Consider the following 25,534-nt stretch of genomic DNA (forward strand, 5'->3'; position numbering starts at 1 on the left):
ATGCCCTGGTTTCATGTTTCTGTTGTCCCAGAAAGCTTCACTGCCTCCTCTTTAGGACTTCTAGTCGGTAAGTTTTTGGGGTCAAGGCTCACATTGCCTACTTGTCAGAGCTTCCTGGAATCCTTCATTGTTGGCTTCTGTGATGCTTAAAGATGACTGAGAAGTGGTAGGCTGCCTCCTTAATGTTTCTTCGGTAAACTGCTGAGTTTTTTGTCTCTGGACCAGGTCCATGCTGTTGTGCCAGGTTGTGTAGCTTAGTGTTCTTATGGGAGATGTCTTTCAAAACAAACAAACAAACAACAACAAAAAAAAAACAAAAAATAAATAAAAACAAGAAAAAGTCCATTGAGTAGGACACTGGCAATTGGCCTCTGGCCTACACACACACACACACACACACACACACACACACACACACACACACCCTATGCACACACTTGCAAATGTGTTGAAGGAACCACTGGGCACTCCTCTGTCTTCCAGTGATTCCTCTAGCTGGGCTTTACTTTTAGGGGCCATGTCAGACGACAGCTCTGATTTCGGCCTGTACAGCTCCTGTATCTCCTTTGTTGCTCAGCAGACATTCTTTTCTCAGAGGGTTATCTGGGGGCTTGTTTTGGCTTCTGACTTTGAGCCAGACATGCTGCACCTCAGGTTAAACACAAACAGCTCTGTGTCGGGGATATCTGACCAGCCAGCCTCCATTTTCTGGCGTATGCGGCTGGTCACAGTAAGAACAATTGCAACAGGACTAAGTTTTCTGGAAGCCAGTGACATCATGGCTTGACAGCCTCCGTTGCACACTGTAATGTGTGTTAGACCTGTGAGGACCTTTGTGTTTAATTAAAATTCCCTCACTAGTAAGGCACACTTACTTGGGAGGGTGTTTTCTGATGCCTGCCTGTCTTCTGAGGTCTCTGAGCCTCCCTATATTGAGCTGAGCGTGTTATGTTTGATGGAACACCCACACTGGCATAATTTCTGCTGTGAATTCACTCTTCTGTGAACCTGGTACACATGTCACAGCAAGACATGTGTGGGCCAGCCTAAGTGCCTTCTTAAGCTGTGGTGGCCATGCTGAAATGTACATGTAAAATGGCCAACAGATAATTGAAAATCAAGTGTGTCGTGACTTTAAGCTGTTTTTTGGGGCATCTTGCCCATGCTGGATTTACAGTCCTCGTCACAGCCGTGGTTCTGAACTCAGAGCGTGCAGTTTTGCCCCACATAGGTCATGACATCACCCAACACTGGCCGACAGTGTCTGCGATACCTCCACCTCCGCTTACGTTCAAGACAACTCTACGCCATGAATTGCAGTGCTTTTGCCATATGTATAAAGTTTTCTGCTCTTACAGAAACATACTGGTCTAATTATGGGGCGGGGAGGAAGATTTTATATTTCCTTCCACTGTTCTTTAGTGTATCTTAGAATTGTATTGTGTTAGGACATTTGTGTTAAAAGTTGTTTGTATTACTGACTCCAGTTGAGTGTGTTTTGGCCTGGGATTAGGATGGAATTTCCAACAATTTCTGAACTGGCCCTAAACATACTTCATACCATGTCTCTGTGAAGTGGAGATCTTAACAACACTGATGTTTATAAATTTAAAATTCCAGGCAAGTCTGAGAACTGTGGAAATGTTGTATGGCCAACATGGTACGTATTCACGCAGGACTTAATTCTTCACGTAAAAACAATACACAAGTACTTTTGTCTTATTACTGTGCAAATACTTTCATCCTTATTAAGTGACAAAATCACACACACACCAAGAATTTCTGTAAAATACGTTTCTTCTGATTTATTATCAGAGTCAAGCCTGGGAACCCTCCTTATATATTTGAATACCCAAGGTTACATAAACATTTTAAGGCAAATAGGGCCATAAATGGAAAAGTTTAAGAAGGTCTGTCTGAAGGTGGGCATTTTTTCCTCACACGTCTGGAGACCCGAGGTTGCAGGAAAGGTGTTGCCCAATGTGGCCTCTCCCTGTTCCTTTCCGCCTAGTCTTTCTCTTCGTGGCTTCTGAGGGTTTCTCTATGCCTAAGAAGGCCTCAGTTCTCGTCCTATGAAGTCACTGATCCTTTTGGGTGGGGCCATAGTTATGGGTCACTTAGTCTTAACTTACATCTGCCAAGGCCCAAATATAGTCATATTGGGAGTTAGGATTTCAGCAGAGAGTTTAGAGGGGTGGGATGGAGGAACAGTTCATACCAACCTTCCCTGGTTGGACTGTCACTCCTACCCAGGGAGGGTCAGAGCTTCAGCAGCAGTAGCAGCAGCTCGGTGAATCCCTCTCTCTTCATTTGGGCTCATGTGGTGTTGGGAATGACTCCCCTCCTACCCTCAGAAAAACACTCCATTCGGCAATGACTGTATTTTGGATCTTGCCCCCTAGACGACTTTCTAATTGTTCTATCCAGAAATTTCACCCTCATTTTGGGAAACTGCTCCCCTGTGTGGAATACATTGAGCCACTTCCAGGTAACCACACTTTGTTAAAATGAAAGTGGTGTTTTCTGGACCATGTTTCTGCTCTACGGATTCTCAAAGGGCGCAGCGGGCTAATGTCCCAAGCCTGTGCCTTGGGCCATGTTTTAGTCAGGAGCCTCCTTGTGGCAGCTTCTCTGTCTCTGTCTCTGTTCCTGTCTCTCTCTTGACCATTTGGAAAATCCTTCCTCAGGGGTTGGAGTTTGGATTCCTGGGTGTTGGATCAGAAAGAAAATTTGAAGTCTCATTTTTTTTTTTTTTTTTTTTTTAGGAAAAAAGTGCCTGAGTTGCGCATGCAGTGTGTAGACAGTTTTGGCAGCAGTAATGAGGATGTGTAGATTATGAACCCCAGTCCTCTATAAATCTAGGATACATCCGAACTTATTTCCACTTACACCACAAAGTATTCAAGAAATTCACCCGAGTTTAAAATGAGAATACAGAAAGAATTTCAGGCCATTTTGAAATGTAGGTGTGATCTACAACTTCAGGTCCTTGGGAATTAATCATGCAGTGTTCCGAGGAATTTGTAAGGAAGCTGGTCAAACAGAGAGACTTCCAGCAAAAGCAGTCTGGCTTGCATGGCTCTATTTTAGTTACATGTGAGCTGAGATTTGAGTGTCTGTGGGCCTATGGTGGAGAAGGAAGGCATCAGAGACAGGGAATGAGGTGATGGACCCAGTGCTGGGTATGTGTGGCAAGTAGTGACGTTAGCTGGCAGGCTTTCCAGGGGAAGGGAACGAGTGCTGGCCTGGCTTCCATGGGTTGTGAGCTCATGGCAGTGGTCAAGACAATCTGCTTTGTTCTTCCCCCACCCTGGGTACAGCTGAAATTGTTGACCTTGCTGTCAGGTGTTATTGTTTAGAGTCATGGATGTTGACTGTGGGCGTTTAAATGGCATGTCACCATGAAAACTGAAAACTCTTACCACATAGTCCCCGACATGCTCTCCCCATCTTCTGACTGGAAAGAGAGGGCCTGGCGGGCAGGGGTGTGGGAACACTCTAGGATCGTGAGGATTCCCTGTGACATTGTGTGGAACCTCCCTCTAAGAGCAAGGGTTCCCTGTGACTTATAGAACAGAGGCTTTGCCCAAGGCTCCCCACACAAGACCATAAGGGACAAACCTTTACCATGTGTTAAGCCTGTCAGGTTTGGTTTGGGTCTTGTTACCTACAGCTGCACGCTAATTACAAAGGATTTTGCTATGGTTCAGTTTCCCAGTATCATTGTACAGTGAAGGATTTGATGGAAAAGCAACAAACTATACATCACATGGCCTGTGCCAGTTCTTGTCCCTTTAAAGACATGTTTCTTCATCCACGTTCTTTCTCCTGGAACCTCAGAGATGTGCTGATTAATAGGATCGCTGAACATCACATGTGTGGTCAAACCAGCAGCTAGTGTAGAGAGCCGAGAAACAGCAGCTGTCTTCCCCGGCACGCCCCAGCAATGCTGTCATCCTTCAGCCATCGCCGTCTCAGGTGAGCTCAGGTGTGCCTGGCTTCTGGGATGCTTTCGAAAGGGGGGTGAGGTGCTGAGGAAGCAGAGTTCAAGGAGCCCATGCATGGCCCTGCCAAGGTGCTGCAGAGTTCCAGCGAGTGCTCAACTTCCGTACTTGTGTCCGTGGCCCACCTGCCTCTCGGTGTGTTTGTGGGGAAGATGAGGCATTTGAAAGAATGTTTGCTCTCCACAGCTCTCCCACGTCTTTTTCTTTCCTTCGTGCTTTTCTTTATCCTTATGTGAGGACACATGCACACATACATGTGTATATATATTTGAGTATTTTTCTCCAGTAATATTTAAACCATGCAGAACCAGGATGTTTGCCTGACATGATTGCTGTATCCAGAAGGATGCTTGGCTTTCAGTGTCTATCATGGAGCATTTGTGGGTGAGGATGTCTGGGAATAGACCTCAGGTAGCTGAGATCTTCCTGTGGAATCCACCATCTGTAGCGTCAGTTACCTGCTCTAGCGTCTGTGAAGACGTGACTTCACTACACGGGCAGGCTGCCATTGAACTGGGGTAACCGCCCGCTGTAATCTCCAGGACGCGGTGTTACAGGAGTGTGCCACCACTCCTGGCTTCCATTTGAGTCTGAATCGTGTAACCTGTGGTTATGCTGCCCCCTCTCAGGCCTTTTAATTTATTCCTTTTGCTCCCCCCCCCCACATTAATCAGTACCTCCTAAAAACAGGACTTTCCTCACTGTTAGCTGTTTTCAGGCAACCCCTGAATGAAATCCAATGTGTTTGGAAGATCTGCAACACGGCTGCAGTGCGATTTGTCTCCTCAGAGCCATTTTGTATCCAGGAAAGGTCAATAATGCACCAGAAAGCTAGGTTTAATTTCTTTGATGTGTAAAAATTAGCGCTTTGTCATCAATTACAGTGTGGGAGGACAAGTCAGTGGCACTTTCGGTTGTCCCAGCTACATAAATTAGAAATCTTGTTAGGCCAGAAGCATTAGCATCATCCTTTGTTATTTTTAAAATGCCACCTCTGACGAACAGTCAGCCTTGGGCATATATTAAAATCCTTGAATTGTACTAAAATAAATTCAGCTTTTTAAGATAACACTCATTTTAATTTCATGCACGGTTAAATCCATCAATTGAAAGGTCTTCTAGGATAGACGCTTTGAAATCTTACAAGCACTTTCAATACCTTGTGGGAAAAATCCAAACCTCTCTACCTCTTTAATATTACTCCCTTATTGGCAGAAATTTAAAAGAAAACCCCAGTTACTTTGTTTTATGTTCTTGTGTGTTTTTCTCAAGGAAGAGAGGAAATTAAATTGGGATCTTAAATCCCTTTTACTTTTCAGGAGTAGATTTTTCCCTTTGGTTGTAGTCCAGAAAGAAGGTTGAAAGGGTGCCGTGAGTCAAATATTTCACCTGCAGGGCGTGCTGTTGTGGCCTAAGTTATTGTCTAATAAACATCAACAGCATCTCTGCTCTGTGGTGGGACTCCTGGGCTTTTCAGCATTAGAGTAAATGGATCCTTGACCTGAGTGGCTGTTCCCAGACCCCTGGTTACCGGAAGGCCTCCCTCTGAGGATACATTACAACTGGCTTCAAGGATGGAGCTGGGTGTGGCTTGGCGTGTGCATCCTGGAGAACACCTTCAGGCGTAGCAGCCCCGTGGCTCCTCCCAAAGGGAGCATCTCTGCTGTGTGGCAGAGGTCTTGCACACTTGAGTAGCTGTGCTCAGGGTGCATCAGAACCCCCTGCCGAAACTCACCAATAGTTCTTTGTATTGAGCACCTCCCGCACATCAGAGTCTGTGCTTGTGGCTGGCGATACAGTGGAGCGGAAAACAGTATCTTCGATGAAGCACTGACCTGAAGAACCTGGGAATACATGCCTGAAGAGAGGTGTCTCACCATTTTCTACATGAAAGTTCTTATTATACAGGGCTGGTGTTTATAGCCATGTACATTAGTATTTATCAAATACTATTTTTAATTTCCCTGCTTCCTTCTTTCCCCATCCCTTCACCCCCCACTTCTTTCTTATCCCCTTCCCTGAACTCATCCCCTCCAGCATCTCCATTCTGATTAGCTGTAGAGTACATCACAGATGTCTGAACTAAGAGGAAGGCCTTCAGAACCAGACGTGCCTATGCTTGGATCTTAGCGTTGTCAGTTAAAATAATAATGCAGTATTTGTTGTTATCACATTCATTTGATTGCCCTTGTTTTAATTATAACAAACATTTAACTATGTGCCATGTACTGTCTAAGATACTGAGGCATTTGTGTGCCCTTGGTGTTTAATCCTTATAAAAATCATAGGACATGGCTAATATTATTAGCTTCACTTTTTGCCTAGGGAAACTGTGCCTCGAGTTTTAATGCAGTATGTTCCCAAAAGTCCCATGGCTCTAAGTAAGGAAAGGCATAGAGTCAAACTCTGGGCTCCCATCATTCTGAGAGATGCTTCTTCCTCTGTGAACCAGAGATGCTGATTTCTGCCTTGGGAGTTGCTTGGGCTGATGCAGTGAGATACAGCATTTGGTATTTGTAGTTTGGTTCCTGGCACATGACATGTGTTCACACAGCACAGAGCAGATTGGCTTTGCTTCAGCTGAATGCTCCATAGTGGAGTAATCTTCTTGTTTTCTCTATTTCCTCAGTCTTCACAGTTCTGAGCTTGTAGATAGCAAGGTGAAGCAGGATGCTCCAGTGTGTGTGTGTGTGTGTGTGTGTGTAGTGTGTGTATGCATATGTGTGTTTGTGTTCCTGTGTGTGACTTGTGTGCATACCATGATGGGCATGTTAAGGTTGGAGGACAGTCTTGGGCATTAGTCTTTGCCACCCCCCTGACTTCAGACAGGTTTTTTGTTTCCTGCTGTGTATCCCAGGTTAGCTAGCCTATGAACTTCCCAGGATTCCCTGGTCTCTGCCTCCTACCTCACCAAAGGCGAGTACTGCCTCATCCAGCTTTGCATGGGTGCAGCAAGTGTTGTGCTTAGTGAATCGTCTCCTCAGCCTCGTGGGAATGCTTTTAAGGTTCTGTCAGGGTGGTGCTCTGAATTCTAAGATGCAGAGTCACTACTGGCCACTTCTCTGGGCTGTCTCTGCAGCACAGAAGATGCTGTGGACCCAAATTGTCCCTTAGGAGGCATTACCCCATGAACAAACATAAGCTCTCTGTGTCCACTGTGGAGTTCTTCTGATGTAAGAGGTCTGAAGAGACCGAGTCTTGACTGGATGTTGCTAAGTACATGCTGGTCCATGCTCTGGGGAAGCCATGGACTAGGTAACCGAGATGTTTTTATGACACATGGAGTGCCTTATTTGATAGAATGCATTTTCTATCTCTAATGGACCCATATATACCATGGTTGCAGGGGCTTTCTCCAACATGTGTCTCTGGGGCTTCAGCATCCCAGGAGAAATGAATGTGGCCCAAGACATTTGTACGTGACAGTGTCTGTCACAATGTCAAAAGTTGGATACCCCAAAAATCAACAATACCTCTGTAAGTTTGTACGTAGGCTCCGTCTCCACTAACATGAGTATAATTCAGGCTGATATTAGAGAGTTGGGCTTCTAAGTGCAGGAGACTGGCTGAACTTTGCTGTGACTTTCTGAGCTGCTGCTGCATCCTGCCACCGAGACACTGGTATAACTTGTCATGGTTGACATGAGCTTTGATTGTGATGGCAGAGTGAACTGATGTTCTTGGCTCTGTGGCTGGTGATGGTGCATTGCTGAGGATTCCTTCCTGCCCTGTGTGTGTGGGGATTTTCCGATTCCTATTTCTGCCTGTAGTGTAAGTTTTCTCTCTGGGTGTTCTCCTGGAAGCATCCAGAGTGGGCAGGGCCTTTGATAAACCCATGAGGCTCTCCTGCCATTGTCAATCAGTTAAGAGTCCATCTGTGGTAGGTTTCAACTTTCTGTTTACCACTTGTTACAAACCAGTGCAACTTCCTTCTCTGGAATATTTAGCAACTCCACATCTTTCTGAGTCAACTAATTTATCCTCCCATTGTGTCCTCCTTACTAACAGTGGTTTCACACATACCCCGCCCCCAGTAATCTGATCACACAGACTTCTCTGGATAATACCTCTCTTGTTTCACTGTTACGATAGTGAGGGTTCTTTTATTTATTTATTTATTTATTTATCACTTATATAGTGTTCTGCCTGCATTTGCACCTGCAGGTAGGAAGAGGGCACCAGATCTCATCATAGATGGTTGTGAGCCAACACGTGGTTGCTGGGAATTGAACTCAGGACCTTTGTAAGAGCAGCCTGTGCTCTTAACCTCTGAGCCATCTCTCCAGCCAACTATAGTGAGGTTTCTTAAACAGGGTTCCATACATTACTGTTAAGACATTATGAACTCTTTAGGTTGAATTTAATGAGAAGAGGATCATGGGTTATGGTCAATGTCCAGAACATCCTGGCTAACTCTGAATTATCTTAACTTGAGGCTGGAGAGATGCTTCCTGCCCTTGTGGAGGACAGAAATCCAGTTCCCATGCCTCACAGCTCCTTCTGACTCCAACCTCCAGGGATCCAAGTCTTCTTCTCGCCTCCAGGGATAGCTGCATTCACATGCACATACACCACATGCGCACACAATTAAGAAATAATTAAGATAAATAATTGAAAGCAACATTGAAAACCACTGCCCTACTCCATCCCGCTTTCTGTGCTGCCAGCAGCCATCTCAGCTCTCCTCCTCTGTGAGCCAGACACTCACTCCTCCAGCGTCCTTCCTCACCCACGACTTTGCTTGCTGAGCCTTTGATTGCTGAGATCCCACCCTATGCCGCCTTCTCTAGACATACTGTCCTTACTGGGTCAGGACTGAGTGCTGTGCTCTCTTCCTTTCACTTACTGTAAGCATGCCTCAGTCCCTCTGCTGCCTTTGAGATCAGGAATGGGTGTCATGGAGCGTCACCCCTGGTCTAGGCGAGAGGGCTGTTCTGAAGTTGACACTCATTAAATGTTTGTTGAAGAACTTGGAGTAAGGATGGAAACTACATCGTTTGCATAGATGGAGGTAAGGTAAACATGCAGAGCCATAGTGGTAGACTCAGCATTGTCTTCTTGCAGGGAGTGTTTTATGTAAGGTGGACATCAACTTGCCTGTCCCTGGTTGAAATATTTTGGTATCTTATATTAAATAATGGTGCATGGATTCTCTCTTCAACACAAACAAATTATAACAAACACCACTACATTTCATGAAACAAAGGATTTCTGCTGCGGGAGATCGATTTTAGTTGTTAAAAGCTTCTTAGTAAATCTCTGAAGGGACAAAGGCAGAAAGATTTTCCCAAAACCAGTCCAATAAAAAGTTCTTGGCAGGTTAGCCCTTGCCTTGTGTTAAAATTTGACTTTCTTTCTTCGTCTTTTTCTGGAAGGACAGTGAATTCTGTAGAAGAGAGAGCTGTGGTCTGGTTGTGGTCCTCTGGAGATGTGGTTGATAGTAACCTGGGTATCACGTGACAGTCGAAGACTCAGGACAGTTGGCCCAGCTTATTTCAGGCAGTGTGGCTGCCGGTCTGGCACTGTGGGACAGGGAGGTTCCAGGAAGAATGGCAGCTCCCAAGTATGTGGGTTGGGACACAAGCTGAGCACTGGCCAACATCATGACATGTATGCTCTTTTGAGGGCCTCTGTTTTAACTTTTCTAATTCATATTTTTATCTCCTGATCATATTCACCTACTTATTAAAAACAAAGGCATCCTATTTCAGACTGCACCAACACTTGTCAGTGCTCGTTATAGGAGACAAAAAAGATGCGGACTTTCTTTATAGTATAAACTTGAATCTTTCACCTTCTTCCCAGGGCGCATGCCCTGTTCCTGTATAAGGACATGACAAGTTTCCCAGTTGATCCCTGAGAATTCAGTTTCCAACTTGACCCTCCGTGAGTGGGTGGGAGGTTAAAGTGTGGGTTTTTTGTTTGTTTTTTGGTTGCTGTACTGTTTTGAGTCTACTAGGAGGTTCTTTTCTGAGATTAGCTATTTGTAGAAGTAAGGAAGTGAATAGCAACAAACATGAAAGAAAAACCAGACACATTGAGGGCAAGAAAGATCCCTGCACTGTCCACTACCATCCACAGTGCCATTTAAGGCCCCTGAAGGCAGCTCAGCAGTGTCACCATTTTTTTCTACCATTTGACCCTCTTGGATTGAAGAGTCTGGTTTATGCTCGGTTTACAGGGCAATCGTATTACTTAGATAAAAGCTTTCGGGAAAGTGGGGGCAATTGTCTGCTAATTGTCTGTGTGTCTGGGGAATGGTGACAGACTGACTGAATGGAGAGGCTGAATGAAAACAGGGTTTGTGATCTGAGAGGAGCCATTTCGCTTAGCCCTCTTTCTTCCTCATCCTTGTAGGGCCCAGTATCCTTTACTTGACTCTGCCACCCACCCACGTAGAGTGTTTTTCTTTAGTGTTATTTGTGTATCTAATGCTCATGATGGCTGATAAAGTCTCCTCTCCCGATGTGATATGGAGGCATAACTAATGACTTTATTGGTACACATATATCACCAGCGCCCTGACATTTATGTTTTCAGCCATGATAGATGAATGATCCCAATGAAAGTAAATCAGTTGCACACAGACTGTGAGGATAAAACACTGCAATTGGGATTTTTCTTCTTGTCTAGCTGACAGCAGAGGGTGTGGAATATTGAAATTTGTCTCAATGCTGTGTTGTCTTCTGAAAAGGAGGATTCACTTTGTCTCTAAAATACATCTGTGACTTATTTGTAGCCTGGCATTTTGTGGAAACTCAGAGAAAAGATAATTTTCCGGGGGGGGGTCGTGCTCTTTCCCAGGATACCCCCCTCCATGGCTCCTAGTTGGAATGAGGTCAGAAGAGTGTGTTCAGTTAAAGTGAACACAGACAAAAACAGTAGCCTGGCAAGGGAAAGTGGAATTTTATGAGATTCCAATAATTCAAAACACCAGAGAAAAAGTCTAGTTCTGGAGCTGAATTTACCTGATGTTAAGTTGAAAGAAAAGTATTTCTTGATCATGCAGGAAAATTATTTGTTGTTAATACTGCTGTTTTGTTTCAGATATGAAAAGAAATGGTTTGAGTTTATGGGCCAAAGTCACTATCAAGTCTACAGGTGACTTTAGTATTGTCCCCTTACTGTAAACAAACAAACAAACAAACAAACAAACAAACAAACGGCCAACCCTTGGATTGCTCTGCTTCCCCTGCCTTCTGTCTTTGCCTTCAGCAGTGGGAGGTCTTGGGCCACTGAGATGGAAACTGGTTGTGAACATGTTGTGTGGAGGGGAGACTGGGGCTGAGTATTTACCTTCCCTGCCCACTCCCTGAGGACTCAGTCATTCCCACAGTGCGATGCCTACAACCTTCGGATCCATCTACCTGGTGTTGTTCATCCTGCTGTCAAAGCTGCTGTGTGTGCAGACTGGCTTCCCTCTGGCCAGTGGAGCACCCGAGGGCAGGGCTGCCTTACCCACCCCTGCACCTTTGCCCTGATTTTGTGTTCACAATAGGGGCCACTTAGCAGATGTTTGGAAGTCCCCTGAGGTGTTTGTGACATAGCACTGTATCATGCAGGGGTTTGTATTTAGCTCTCACCTACTGCAGAGGCTTTAGTAGCAGTGTAGTATGTTATCCTGGCATTGATTGGGTGAGTGTCTAACTTACCTTTCAAAACTCACTAGGAAAAAATCCCCAAAGGCTTTTGTCACTATTATTTGTGTGTGTGCCTGTGTATATACATGTATATTTATGTGGAGGGGACATGAACATGTCATGGTATGTGTGTGGAGTTCTGAGGATAACTGTGTGAACATGTTCTCGATTGGTACCATGTAGGTTCCAGGAATCAAACTCATATCTTCAGACTGAGCTGCAAGTGCCTTTAATCTTTGAGCAGTTTTGGCTGGCCTCAACTGCTGTTTTTCAAAATGTTTAAGTGGTGGTTGTAGTCAGCAACATCTACTAACTCACTAGTATGCTTCCAGGATTATTTGTTCTTATGACTCCATGTAATACGGTGTATACAATCTGTCCATTCATCCATTTGTTCATCATTCTTCTGCCTGTCATCCATTATCCATTCATCCATCCATCCATCCATCCATCCATCCATCCATCCATCCATACATACATACATACATACATACATCATCCATCCATTCATCCATCATCATTCATCCATCCATCTGTCCATTCATCATCCATTCATTCCTCATCATCCATCCATCCATCATTGTGTCTATCTACCCTTCCATCATCAGTCTATCTGTCCATCCATTTGATCATCCATCCATCCATACACCCACTATCTACCTGTCTATCATCTATCTATCTGTCTACCTATCTACCTACCATCATCTGTTTGCAACTGGTTTCTAGCTCTGACTACATGTAAAACTTGGAAAATACTGTGCCTAGCCAACCCCTTGCAGGGATGTGCTTTCTAGACTCTGTGTTTCAAAGTGGGAAATAATCCCACTTTGCAGTGGGATGCTCATTTGTGGACATTTAATTTAAACTGTGCAGTGCTGATGCTCATTTGTGGACATTTAATTTCATGACTTTGTTAACAAAGTGTGTATCTGGAGATAAACAGCAATCAGCTGCAATTATGCTTCAGGCCCCATAGCATTGAGGTTAGGACTCAAGGCAGAAAGATGTCTATTGTAGCAAATACATTTGCCCTGGCCTGGGATGGGCTTTCTTTTTGGAATGCAGAAGTGAAATGTTTTATTTCAGAACCTTCCTTACCTCTTAGGGACATCATGGTTCAGAGGTGCCAGATTTAAAACAAAGCCTATTCCCTCAGCAACTCTGAATCAAATCATTGCGCCTGGAAGAGTGGTCTTTCTCGCTGTAGAGACACCTTTTTTTACACATGCATTCTCACGTCCTGGCACTTCTGTTAATCTGACGAGCTCACAGCACAAGTCCAACTTTTCCTCAGTCATTAGTATTAATCAGTCCAGCCCGTAGGTGGTCTAGTGACCTTGGAAAGAAAAGAACGGTCAGCGTGGGAGGAAGAATCTTAATGGAGAAAATGCCTTTTTTGGACTGGCTTCTAGGCAGGTCCGTTGGGCATTTTCTTGATTAATGGTTCATGTAGAAGGAAGGGCCTAGCCAACTGTGGGCAGGTGGCTCTGGGTTTTAGAAGAAAAATGGCTGAGCAAGCCAGGGTGAGCAAGCTGGTAAGCAGAGCGCCTCCATAGTCTCTGCCTTATGTTCTTGCTCTGATGGAGTGTGATAGAGTGTGATTGGGGTGAGTAGCCAAATGAACACTTTCCTCCCCAACTTGATTTTGGCCTTGGTCTTTATTACAGAGTAGAACAGAAAGCAAAATAAGTCATGTATGTGTGTGCACGTTTATTTGTGTGTATGTGTACATGCTGTGTGCACACTTGTATGCATGTGTGAATATATGTGTGCATGCATGAACGAGTGTGTGTGTGTGTGTGTGTATGTGTGTGTGCGTGTGCCTGTAGAGGCTGGAGGTTTTGTCTCAGCATCTTCCTCAGTTGCTTCTCACTTTAGTTTTTGAGACAGAGTCTCTCTTGAGCATTTCAGCAAGACTGGCTTCTGTGAGCCCCAGATCTCTGCCTAGACCCGGAGTTTCCGGTGCAAGCCCTCTCAACCAGCTTCTTAGAGCCGGGAATCCACCCTCACACTTCTGTGCAAGCATGTTGCACAGTTCTCTGCAGCCCCCCGATGTAGTTTTGCTCTACTTCTCTCTGACTTGATTTGCCATTTTCTTGTACTTCTGCTTAATCCACAGCATCACATTTTGAAACCCAGTAGGAAGTGGGTCTCAGAGCTCTGGGCGAGCTGTGTGATTTTAAATTATCTATTCCTCATATTCTATGTGGTTCACATTTGGGAAAACTGTTCTCTCTGTAAATATAAGGTACTTTTCTCTGATCAAAACACAAAAATTTAAGTGCTCATCCTTTTCATTTTAGCTGACAGTACATTTTGATCCAATATTTGCAAAGAATTAGTTTGTAAGTTGGAAATGAAGCCATGTAAGTGATGATTTTGCTTGGAGGGGCTTTTGCCTGTCAAGGAGAGTTTCCTAAGCATTGATGGTGATATTATAAATATTGATAGCTACCTGAACAGAGAAAGGGTGGGTTGTGGAAGGGAGAGTTGGGCTTTATCAGATTACTGTTAGAACCACCCAGCTTACTGCATCTGCTTGAGGGTGGAATGGCTAAATAGAGCACAGATAATGGTCAGACCATGTGTAAAAATAGCATCCTGCAGCTTGCACTACACAGGTAGTTCAAGACCAGCCTTGACTCCATGGTGAGACCTGACTCACAGCCCCACAGCAACCTTACCCAGGTCCTAATTCCCCAGAATCTGTTGTGCATTAGGCACAGGCATTCACGTTACCCTGTGTAGTAACAATAGCCAAACAATAACTTCTGAATAGTTAGCCCTGGATGGCTAGGTCTTGATTAATAGATGGTGACAGCTGCCTCCCCTCCCCCCAGCTAGGGAAAACCTGGCCAGTCACACAGTAGCTGTACTCTCCTCCAGGGTTCCCTGCCACCAGCCTCTGCTCTGAGCACCTCTGAAACCTTTTCTTATGTAGGATGAAGCATTCCGTGTAGGTCTCTGCCGAAGCACAAGTGCCTCTGTGGCTGTCACCCTGGCTAGGTGAAATACTCAGAAACCCGCCTTTGCTTATTGTTCTGAGGCTGGCCAGTAGGCATGTGCTTCTGTGGGGTCTGGTGAAGCAGGAAGGGCTGTTGCGCATGAGCATACTCTAATTTTGTCATTTCTGTAGCGACAATCCCATGCAGCTTTGGTGTCTTGGGGTACATGAGCATGCATTAGGTCTGGAGAGCTGTGGCTGACCTGAAGGAGATGCTCATGGCCCTTACTTCCCTTCCTTGCATGGAAAGGTCAGCACAGGTGGGGTGGAGTGTGCTGCTAAATGTCAACGTGGGCACTAGGGATTCTCACGTGACTGTGAACCCATTCTCAAGCACTGGGGAGGGAGGAGCCCCAGGGCTCTGCAGCAGACACCGAAGGCCAGCAGCTTAAACACCAGCATCACTCTCAAGGGCTGAGAAAGAGGAGAACTGAGATGAGTGAGTCACCCGAGGGTTCTGTCCTGCTTACAGGTGAGTGGCCTCAGCCACCGCAGCCCCTGTGCTTCTGTTTGCTCTGATAATAGGACCCTGGAAACAGCAGTGGGAAACAAAGCCACTTGTTCCTTTATCGTTTCCTAATGAAAATTCAGTGACATTTCAACAATGCCTCCTCTCCAACCCTAAAGAGTAGGTATAAATGTTAAGATGAGAAGTTGAGCCAATTGCCTATGAATGGTTTGAGATCATATCACGCCTTATTTTAATATCACACTTCCTCCTGTGCTGTTTATTGTCTGTATTCACTCTCTTGCAATATTCAAAAACCACAATTATGGAGCTTGAATTGAGTGAAGGTGAGAAAGATGCAAAACACACACACACACACACACACACACACACACACACACACACACACAACCCTAAACATTGTTCATGGCGAAAGGTCTACATTATTTTCCAATTATCTTTTATTTTATTAGTTGAGCTTTTGGGATCCTCTGGCAATACAATGGAAATCCAAGTACCTTTGCAAACTAATTTAATTTTATGTGGTGTGATTATGTGAACCTCCTAAATTGAGTCAGTTGATGGGGAAGGTGTGAGGTTGGCATTATTAGATTTCACAACTTGCACTTATTTATTTAGACTGATTGTGAAGCAGAACATTCTCTGGTCAGAAGGAATGCGTTGGAGGTGTTAGAACCATCTTATTTTCTTTTCCTGTTGGTGGTGTCCTAGTCACTGTTGTGTCGCCAAGAAGGGACGCCCCAGCCAGCAACAGCTATAAAAGAAGGCTTTAGCGGGGGCTTGCTTACAGTTTCAGAGGCTTCATCCACTGTCATCGTGGCGGCACACAGGTAGACATGGTGCTGGAGAAGTAGCCGAGAGTTCTACGGCAGGATCTTCAGGCAGCCGGAAGAGACCCACTCTGGGCTTGGAATGGGCTTTTCATAACTTCAAAGCCCAGCCCAGTGATACACTTCCTCCGCCAAGGCCGTCCCTCCTAATCCTTTCAAATGGTGCTGCTCCCTGATGACTTAAGAATTCAAATCTATGAACCAATGGGGCCATCATCACTCAGACCACCACAGTGATAAAATGCCCCGACAAACATGTTGTTCAAGGTGCATTTACCACGGCAGAGAATGAGGCAGAAGGGGCGTGAGGTAGCTGATAGTCAACCTCACAGTCGGGCGGGGAGGGACTCTAGTGCTCAGTTTGCTCTCAGTGGTTTATGCAGTTCAGGATCCTGTGCCAAGGAGTGGTCTCGTCCACAGTTAAGATGAATCTGCTGCCCCTGGTGATTCTAGAGTCTGTCAGGATGAGAACTAACCAGCACAGGAATGGATTCTAGTTTGTTAACTGGCAAACATTTTGGGATCCCACCACACATCTTCTTCAGACAGAATTTGAGGCCTTACTCATGCTAGGCATGAGCTAGGCAGAGGTAGCTAGGCTACCTCTGACCCACAGCCCAGGCTATGGAATTCTAAGAATGAGAGACAAAACAATGGCTGTGTAAGTGTGCCCTGGGTACCAGACCCTGAGCTCTCTGCTGTGAGAGTAGCGTTTTGTAAGGAACTGCCTCATTGCAGTGTGAACTTGAAGTCTGCCCTTCAGGCCAGGAGGAGAATCTGCTTTTCCTCTCTGTGTCTGGGCTGTACTTAAGACATTTTTGACCAGTTATGTGACTTTTAGTCATTTGCAAATGAAGAAAAGGTTCTCAAGAGACTTTGTTGCTGCTTCTCCCTCACTCCTGGAAGGAAAGGCCCTATAGAGGGGAGACCCAGCCTGGAGCTGCAGCCAAGCCACTGCTAGGCGACAGTGGCCATCTTGAATAGCCCAGGCCTAGCTGAGCTACCAGATGGCTGTGGGCAAGGCGCAGCCCAGATTGCTGTTCCGTGGACAGATGAGCCAAGATAATGGTTGCTTTTTAATTTAATTTTTTATTGTTATTTTGTTTTTGATTGTGGTAAAACATACATAATATGAAATTTACCAGGTTAATAATTTTTAAGCATATCATTTAGTTCTGCTACACATATTCACAGTGTAGTACAGCCAATCTGCAGAGCTTTTTCCGTCTTGTAAAATGAACCTCTACATCTGCCAAGAGCTCCCAGATTCCTCCATTGACACGGCATACAGCACTCCTCTCAAAAGGGACTACTGATTGATGGTTAATTCAGGACCCAGAAGTATGTGACCTTGGTCCAGGAACACAGATTCAGGTTTCCTCAAATACCATGCTCCACTGTGGAACTGGCTCCTTGGTATTTTACTAGTTACAGAACAAAGAAGGTAAAATATCCAAGTGTTTTCCAAATGTACTAGTAGGCGCTACATGTAGGCATATTTCAGCAGTGTGGAATTGCATTCAGGAGGATTTCTGATGGTATCCTATGATATCCTTGGCTTTCAGAGTGGTAGAGGCTGTCCTCCATTAGGGATATATTTTAGAGATACTGCTGGTTGCCAGAATGGACTGAGCACTGAATAGCTTTCACAGGAACTCAAAGTTTAGCTCTTCCTAACCTCCTAGAACAGAAACTGTAGAATCTTTAACACAGATGCGGCTCCCCGATGCCTCAGACTAAATTCACAGCTCTCCTGCTGCAGCCAGCCCCCTTTCTGTCTGTATGACATTCACACGATGTCTCAGGTAAGCGAGATTGTGCTGTCCCTGGCTCTCGGTGACAGGCCTGTTTCTCTCAGGGTTGTGTTCATGTGGTAGAACTGAAGGGTCGTTCTACAATCTTTAAACAAGTCCTGATTGTTTAAGACTGGCTCGCGACCCCCTGAGGGGGGAGCAGCCTTACCAGGCCACAGTAGAGGACAATGCAGCCACTTTTGATGAGAACTGATAGACTAAGAGCAGAAAGAAGGAGAGGAGGACCTCCCCTATCAGTGGACTTGGGGAGTGGCATGCATGCAGAAAGGGGAGGGAGGGTGGGATCGGCAGGGGAGGAGGGAGGGGCTTATGGGGGGATACAAAATGAATAAAGTGTAATTAATAAAAAAAAAAAAGATTTAAAAAAAAAAAGACTGGCTCGCGAGTCGCAGTGTCCATCTGTTCGCACGCTGAAGGGCGTTTGGAGGGCTTCCACTGGAAGGCTTGCTGGGACTAATGGGTCGGCTGCTCAGGTGTCTACACATCGCTGCGACGTTGCTTATAAAGATCTGTGCTTAGAAACAAAACTGATAATTGAGTCTTATTTTTTGACATGGTTGTTACTTTAAGCCATTAAAAATTGAGGTGAATTGCTATATATGAAACACTTAATTGTACCCTGACGGTGTTTACTGGTGGGCCTCCGTCATCATTCCCATTCTGAAAAGGGAGGTCTACCTTATCCAAACTCATGGTGCGTGCAGAACAGGGCCAGGCTTTGATGCCATGAAGTCTAGTACCAGACTCCAGTTCTCTCTGTGTGTGTCTCTCTTCTTCTCTGTTTCTATCTCCACCTATGTCTGTCCCTTTCTCTGTATGCTTGTGCGCACATGCTTACTTGCTCTTGTGCATAAATGGTTGATTTCCAATGTCCTCAATTGCTATCCACTTTAACTTTTGAGGTGAGTGAGGGAGAGGTTGTCTCCCAGTGACCCTGAGGGTTATTGCTTCCACTAGACTGGCTAGCCAGTGAGGTCTGGGGATCCTCCACCACATTCATGCACTGGAGCTGCAAAACTTTGCTTCCTCAGTCAGGTTATGCATGAGTCTTGGGAATACCAACTCAGGCCCTCATTCGATATTACCATTCTGAGAAGTGATAGGAAGACTGAGTCTCCATTTTCTATAATGAGATTACTGTTTCTATAAGAGCAGACAACTTTGTGTGTAATGTAAAACACTGCAGTGCATACGTGCAGTGACCTAGAATCTGGGTGGAGGGGTTTCCGGTGGCATCTGTTGGCGCTTGGTGGCATGGCTGCACACACAGTATGAAGTGCAGATGTGTGTGTGCTGCAAACCAAGGCTGCAGTGAGCTCAGCACATACAGCACAGACAAGTGCTGCGGAAAACGGCGCCGGCTCAGTCCGCATTTAGTTCCGAATTCATTTGTTGTTGTTTTGTGTTCAGAAACCTTTTAGCGTTGCCAGGTTTTTCATGTCTTCATAGGAATCACAGCCCAAATATTAAGAAGCTTGGATACTGCACACATTCTTATTGGGGGCAATATTTTCCCCAAGGGCAAGAACAACTCCTGACAGCACGTGATTTCAGAACCTAGATACCCTTAGGATGTGAGTACACAATGGCAAACAGCACAGTGACTGAGTGAGGAACAACCAAACACACGTCTGAAAAGGCTCCGTCAGAGCTGTAACAGACTAAGCTGCGCTGCCGTCTGCTATTCCTGTTTTGTTCACGTAGATGGTGAGATAGTAGTTTTTTTTTGTCGGGAACGCAAGTTTTTCCTCGTGTGGCTGCCCTTGTGCCACTGTTCCACCCGCTCCCTGCTCCTTGGGCCCCTGGCTTGTGTTCCTCCAGGTGGGATTCTGGCTGCCCTCCTCCCACATCTCTCTTCACCCTGTCCCCCTGGCAGCTCGGGTGCCGCCTGCTACACTGTCCTGCCTCCTATGTTGACAAGAGGCCCTGTCTTTTTTTATTTCACTATTGTCTGAGGGATGCTCTGGGGGAAACTTCCGCTTAGCATGGATGAGGCCTAAGTTATACCCGTGGGACTGAAAAATCCTCCACACCAAAAACCAGCCACCACCAAAATCAACCAACCAGTGCCAGGTACCACCCAAGCCTGGGGCTGTCAGTAGATCCTCCCATTTTAGTGCCCAGGGCTGCTCTTTCCTGGTGGGGCTTCAGGAGACAGAAAGCAGTCCAGAAGTCTGTCCTTTGCATAGCAAGAAGGCAGATAGATGCCTGTCTGCTGAGCTCTCTGTACTCTGTCTCTTCACCCGACCTCCTTTCTAGAATCCCTGCTGTCACTCTATAAACCGGCTCTACACCTGAGTTTCCCTGTGTAGCAATTCCAGGAAAATTCAATCTTTGAAGTGCATTTTGTAGTAAGCAAAGGCGGCCATGAGAAACACTTCGTTGCTTTCAAAGATTGTTTTGAAGGAATTGAGTAGCTGGTCTTGTTTTCGAACTAGAGTTTCTGGGGCTAATAGATCAGGACTCTGGATGCTGTTGTCATTATCTTCTTCCCAAAGGACCTTTGAAAGATGGAGTATGTAAAGAACAAAAGCAAGCCAGTCAAATTTACATTGAAAACCTCCTGGACCGTCAGCTAGTTAACACGTCCTCACAGGCAGCACCCTTGTTTTGACCTCACAGTGGTGGGCTTAGCTTCTTTACATAATGTTGATTGGTAAAGCTGTGTCATCAGGGCCTCCGCCTTGGCTAGTTCCTGAAGAGGATGCCAGGAATCAGCCTCACAGCTGATAGTCACTGACTTTTAAGGGAAGAACAAGCATATTTTTTTCCAAGAGGAAAAAAGGCTTATTCCTAATTTCACTGACCAGATGCACATTCGTGATTGTGATTGTCAAATGAGCAAACCCGCTATCCTTAGGTGCCTGTGAGAGCCAGGGTTTCTTTGCTGGAGCTGTAGATTCCTGCTGATTGATAAAGTGGACAAGTAAGTCATTTACTTCAGGTTCCTCGTTAAAAGAACGGATTTATTTATGTCTATTTTATGTGTATGGCTGCTTTCCCTGCTTCTGTGTCTGTGCAGCATGTCTGGCTGGCTACTGCATGTGCCCCTGGTACTTGAGGAGGCCAGGAGAGGGCATCAGTTCCCCTGGAGTGGAAATTATGATGGTTGTGAGCTGCCATATGGGTGCTGGGAATCAAACCCAGGTTCTCAGGGAGAGCAACCCCGGGCTCTTAATCCAGCCCAGATTCACCATTTAAAAAATGGGGATCCCTAGGACACCCCTTGCTTTGTTTGCTAGGGATGTTGTAACACTGTTGCCAACTGCTGACTTAAGTGGCAGTTTTATTGGGTCTCTGTTTCAGAGGTTAGAGGTCCACAGTCAAAGGACAGGCAGGATTGGTATCTAAGAGCATCTCCGAGATCACAGGCACTCCCCACTCATCATTGTGTCCTCATCGCATGTGTTTGTCCATGTATGTGCAATACATCTCAACTTCTCTTTTTATGAGGGCCCCATATGTGCTGAAATTAGAGGACTGTCTACTTCAGTATGACTCGATCTCTTCACCAAATGACGCCATGCTCTGCAGTGCCCAGGTTTCACTAGATCAACCCTCATCACCAGCCTGTAGGGTGTAGAATGGCTTAGCACACCATGTGTTGTTTGAGGCTGTAATGGTTAGCTGTCAGCATGGCACAAACTAGAGTCTCTTGGGAAGAGATATTCAATGGGGACTTATTTAGACCAGGGGAGTGTGTCTGTGGAGAACTGTCTTGACTGCCTTGAGGTAGGAAGCCCGACCCACTGTTGGAGGCACCGTTCCCTAAGCGGGACATCCTGAGCAGTGTGAGAGTGGAGAAACTGAGCTGAGCAGCAGTGCCGCTGTATTGACTCCTCTGCTCTCTGCTCTTGACTGTGGGTACGTGGGACCCGTTCTCTGCAGCGCCTGCCCCTGTGACTTCTCTGTTATGGTGGACTGTGACGTGGCACCGCGAGCTAACGCTTGCAGTTGTTCTTGTCAGGGTGTTTTATCACACCAGCAGGAATGGAAACTCTGTCATCTTACTTGTTCGTGTTCAGGTGGGAGGCTGTGTCACCCTCTAATCTGCACAGAGGCCTTTAGAGTTCATGCTTTATCTTTAGTACCCAAAGTTTACAAATTGATAAACAAAAACTAAGCATTGGAATGATTTTGGTGCGGCTGAAGCTTCAAAACTTGTTTATGAATGTAAACAAGGCTTTAATCTCAACCCGATTGTGGAGCTCTTTGAATAATGAAACAATATTTAAAAATTCATAACTCTTTACTTTAGCCTCTGTATGTAAATGCAATTTTCTGTATAAAGTATTAAGTTTGTGTAATCAAGTTTCTACCATAATTTTTTTCAATAAGGAAGCTCAGTTGTTGCATAAGAATTTTAATTAAACAGACACAAGACAGCCATTTTGATCCTTCCAGTGATTCCTTCAAAATAGTGGCAGTTTCCTAATTTAGTTAATGTCCAGTGAATAGTCTATGATCCCAGCCAGGAATCCCCAGCCTGATAAAACCCATGCTGCCTCAGAGCTCATCCTTGCATATAGATGGGGGAGGGGTGGGGAGAGTACCTTGAAATGACAGGCTCTGGGCCAGGAAAGTGTGTAGCAGGGTGTTGCAGTGACTGGGTGTGGAGGGGCTAGAGGGAGATTTGGTTAATGGTGTCAGGGAGGCTCTCAGAGGTACCCTTGTCTTCTGAGGAAGCTCTTCCTTTTCATTCAGAAGCTAGACCAGAAAGACAGAGGCCTGTGTCTTTGCTCCTCAACAGAGCTGCTTGGGTGCCAGGTTTTCTAGAAATACATTAGAAATTTAATGTGTATCATAGGCTCACGTGGAAGACAACCAGTGATTTCTGAGGCAAGAAAGCAGCGGAGGGGAAAGTCTGCCAGGCCAGTGTAGAGGCTGCAGAATTACCATGAAAGGAGAGCTAGTTGTCGGAGGAAGGCTGGGAATCCTTCCCTGGCAGAGAGGACCAGGCTGGCTGGAGCCCACTGCAGCCTGTGGCTCATTATATTAGGTGAACATGCACCTGTTGGTGGAGAGTGAAGATGCTAATAGATGCGATGCCTGAAATTTTACGAGAACCAAATGTAACAGAGCCGTGTGCAAGAAAGCCAGTCCTGTGTAAATGAAAAGCAACAAAACCAAACCGAGACCAAAAGCAGCCAAACAGCAACAACATAGACAAACCAGGAAGGGCATTTAACAGTACCTGTCCTTTTACAAGGCTCTCTGGGTACAAAGCCTTTTCTCAGCTTAGGCCTTTTCCTCCCCTGGAAGTATAGCTTTTTGCAATGGATTTTTTTTTTCTGCTTCTCCTACTATATTTCAGACTCCAATTCCTTGATATAAGTCCCAAGAACCTGGAACGCCATCAGAGGTGCCCAGTGAACCCCGTAAGGAAATTTTAAGGGTTGATTTTCCACTCAACCACTAGGGATTGAGACGGAAAGAATGTGTTTCATTCTTTATGGGAATTCAGAGTTTGTAGTCTTGGTAAATTTTGTTCGGCACTTATCACATTGGAAACTGGCATTCAGGTGGGTCTTTGCTGTCACTAGTACAGGAGGATTGACACAATGAACTCTTCCCTCCCTGGATATTAAAGCCTTCCCGTTTTGAATGAGTCACTTTGCTTAATTATTATGGAGTAATGCTACTTTGTAGCTGAGATATGGTCTTAGCTTTTCAAAGTTCTTTCCACCCATTTTCTCCTGTCAGACTGTCAGACAAGCCCAGGAGGAGGGACTGGCTGAGAAGGGTTGTCACAGGCTCCTGCAGCTGGACTTGGCTGTCATATCTCTGAGGGCAGTGGCCTCCCTTGCAGTTTCCTGGCGTAGATCTCTGGTCTCCATTCCCTTCTGAGCTTCTTTTGTTTTGTTCTTTCTTGCTGTTGCCTTGGAGTCTCTGCATATCCCACTTTGCTTCTTGGAGCAAAGCTATTACAGAAATCTAATAAATAATAAATTTCATTGCTCAGACAGATCAATAAAATGCATGATAGTAAGGAGCCATTATGGGGAATGAAAAATGCACGAGAAGATACCCACAGCACAGCACGAGGTAACCTTCAGCCAGGAGTGCTCTGCTTCTTAAAACACCAACTACTGAGGAGACCATCTTGAGGCACTTGGAAGCCTTCCTGTGCTGGCACTTGGCAGATTTTTGTGGATGTTCTGTTTCAGGCAAGGCTGGGCCTGATGTTCTGTGCTCAGGAGCTTGGCAGGTTAGCTCAGGAGATGGTGGAGGAGCAAGGCCAGATCTAAGGCCATTGTTTGTTTACATTATAAGCAGAGTTCAAGGCCATAAAGAGGGAAGGAACCCACTGTGGAGACAGAGCAGCTGCCATGACTTTGGACATGAGTTCTTAAGGAGCGGGAGTGTTTTCAAGTCAGAGGGCTGAAGCAGTTGTGAGAGGAGATTTTTCAAGTGCAGGAAGTGCGCTTACCGATGCGCCTGGTTGCATAGTAGCAACAACCTCTGTGGGTTTGCTGTCCAGACCAGTGGTTCTCAACCTTCCTCATGGCATGACCCTTTAATGCAGTTCCTCAGGTTGTGGTGACCTCCAACTATGAAATTGTTTCATTGCTACTTCATAACTAATCTTGCTACTGTTGTGAATCATAATGTGAACATCTGATATGCAGGATATCTGACATAGGACCCTGTGAAAGGATCGTTTGACCCACAGGTTGAGGACTGCTGGTCTAGACGCAGTGTCTGGGTATGAAGGTCTTTCAGTTGGAGGCACTATATATAATGAGGTTTTCCTTGTCACCAAGTGTACTCATGTGTCTCATGTTGTCCCAGACTATGACGGTATTAGTAAGAAGGTTCAGGAGCAGTGGCAGTTTGAGCCCCAGGAGCATGGGCAGGGCACAACCATCTGCAGAATCCTCATGCCTGGAGCCCAGGGGCAGTTCCTCATGATCCCTAGTAATAAGAAAGGCCAGCACAGCCACTCAGGAGGGCTGTCAGGAGGGGCTGTTTCCCTGTGGTGGTATTTATTCCATCTTAAATATGTAGCTCAGCCAGCCCCCACAGCTTGACCTGATAGGACACCTTTTCCACAGGGCCTTGGGAGCTTATGTGGAGAGAGACAGCTTGATTCTCCTGCAGGAAACTTCCTCCAGATACAACATGTTTATAGAATTAAACATGTGTTGGGAGGCTAAGAGAAACATCTCCTATGGCCTCCTGTACTTTCTTTATTTTCTTTCCTCCCTTAAGAACTATTTCTACTTCTTAGTCTCTGGTTTTTGTATTCTGGTCCATTTCTGCCTTTCCCCAGTAAGGTATCCGCTGATAAATTAATTCTGAGAAAAACCTAGACACTTCATATTCCCATGGGAGGTAAAATCCAGGAACTAGTCCTGCCTAGTGACATGGTATGGGCAAGGTTACTTCAACTTTTTGGGTCCCAGATTCCGTAAATGCAAACTGAGTGCTAAGTTTGTATCTGTGTATTTGTTGGGAATGTTGACTACATAACACAGAGAGCTCACGGCCTGCTGCACCAGCCCATCAACAAATGGTAGCTAGAATTTTCTCCTTCTCCTGGTTGGTTCTTGGCTGGCTGGGAAGGTATGCTTGAAGAAGCTGTGTATGCTGAGGCAAGCTTTGTTTTACTCGGTGTTTGTCTCTTGGAAATTTATTCCTTCCTTACTACTGTCTTTTTTTTTTTTTTTTTTGAGAAAGTGGTCCCCACCATAGTACAGTCTCACAGGATTAGTTGTGAGAACACACATGACACACTGGTCACAGAATTTGATAGTACTCTAAAGTGCTGAC

At 45.5% G+C, this 25,534-nt stretch overlaps 1 protein-coding gene across 1 annotated transcript in view; it reads left to right on the forward strand.

Moving 5' to 3' along the window:
• The window catches only part of St6galnac3 (ST6 N-acetylgalactosaminide alpha-2,6-sialyltransferase 3), a 472,151-nt gene that overhangs the window by 92,684 nt on the left and 353,933 nt on the right, over positions 1–25,534 (forward strand). The window lies entirely within an intron of this gene.

Source organism: Psammomys obesus, unplaced genomic scaffold (assembly GCF_907164565.1).
Source record: "Psammomys obesus unplaced genomic scaffold, mPsaObe1.curated_primary_1811, whole genome shotgun sequence".
In the NCBI taxonomy this organism is placed as follows: Eukaryota; Metazoa; Chordata; class Mammalia; order Rodentia; family Muridae; genus Psammomys; species Psammomys obesus.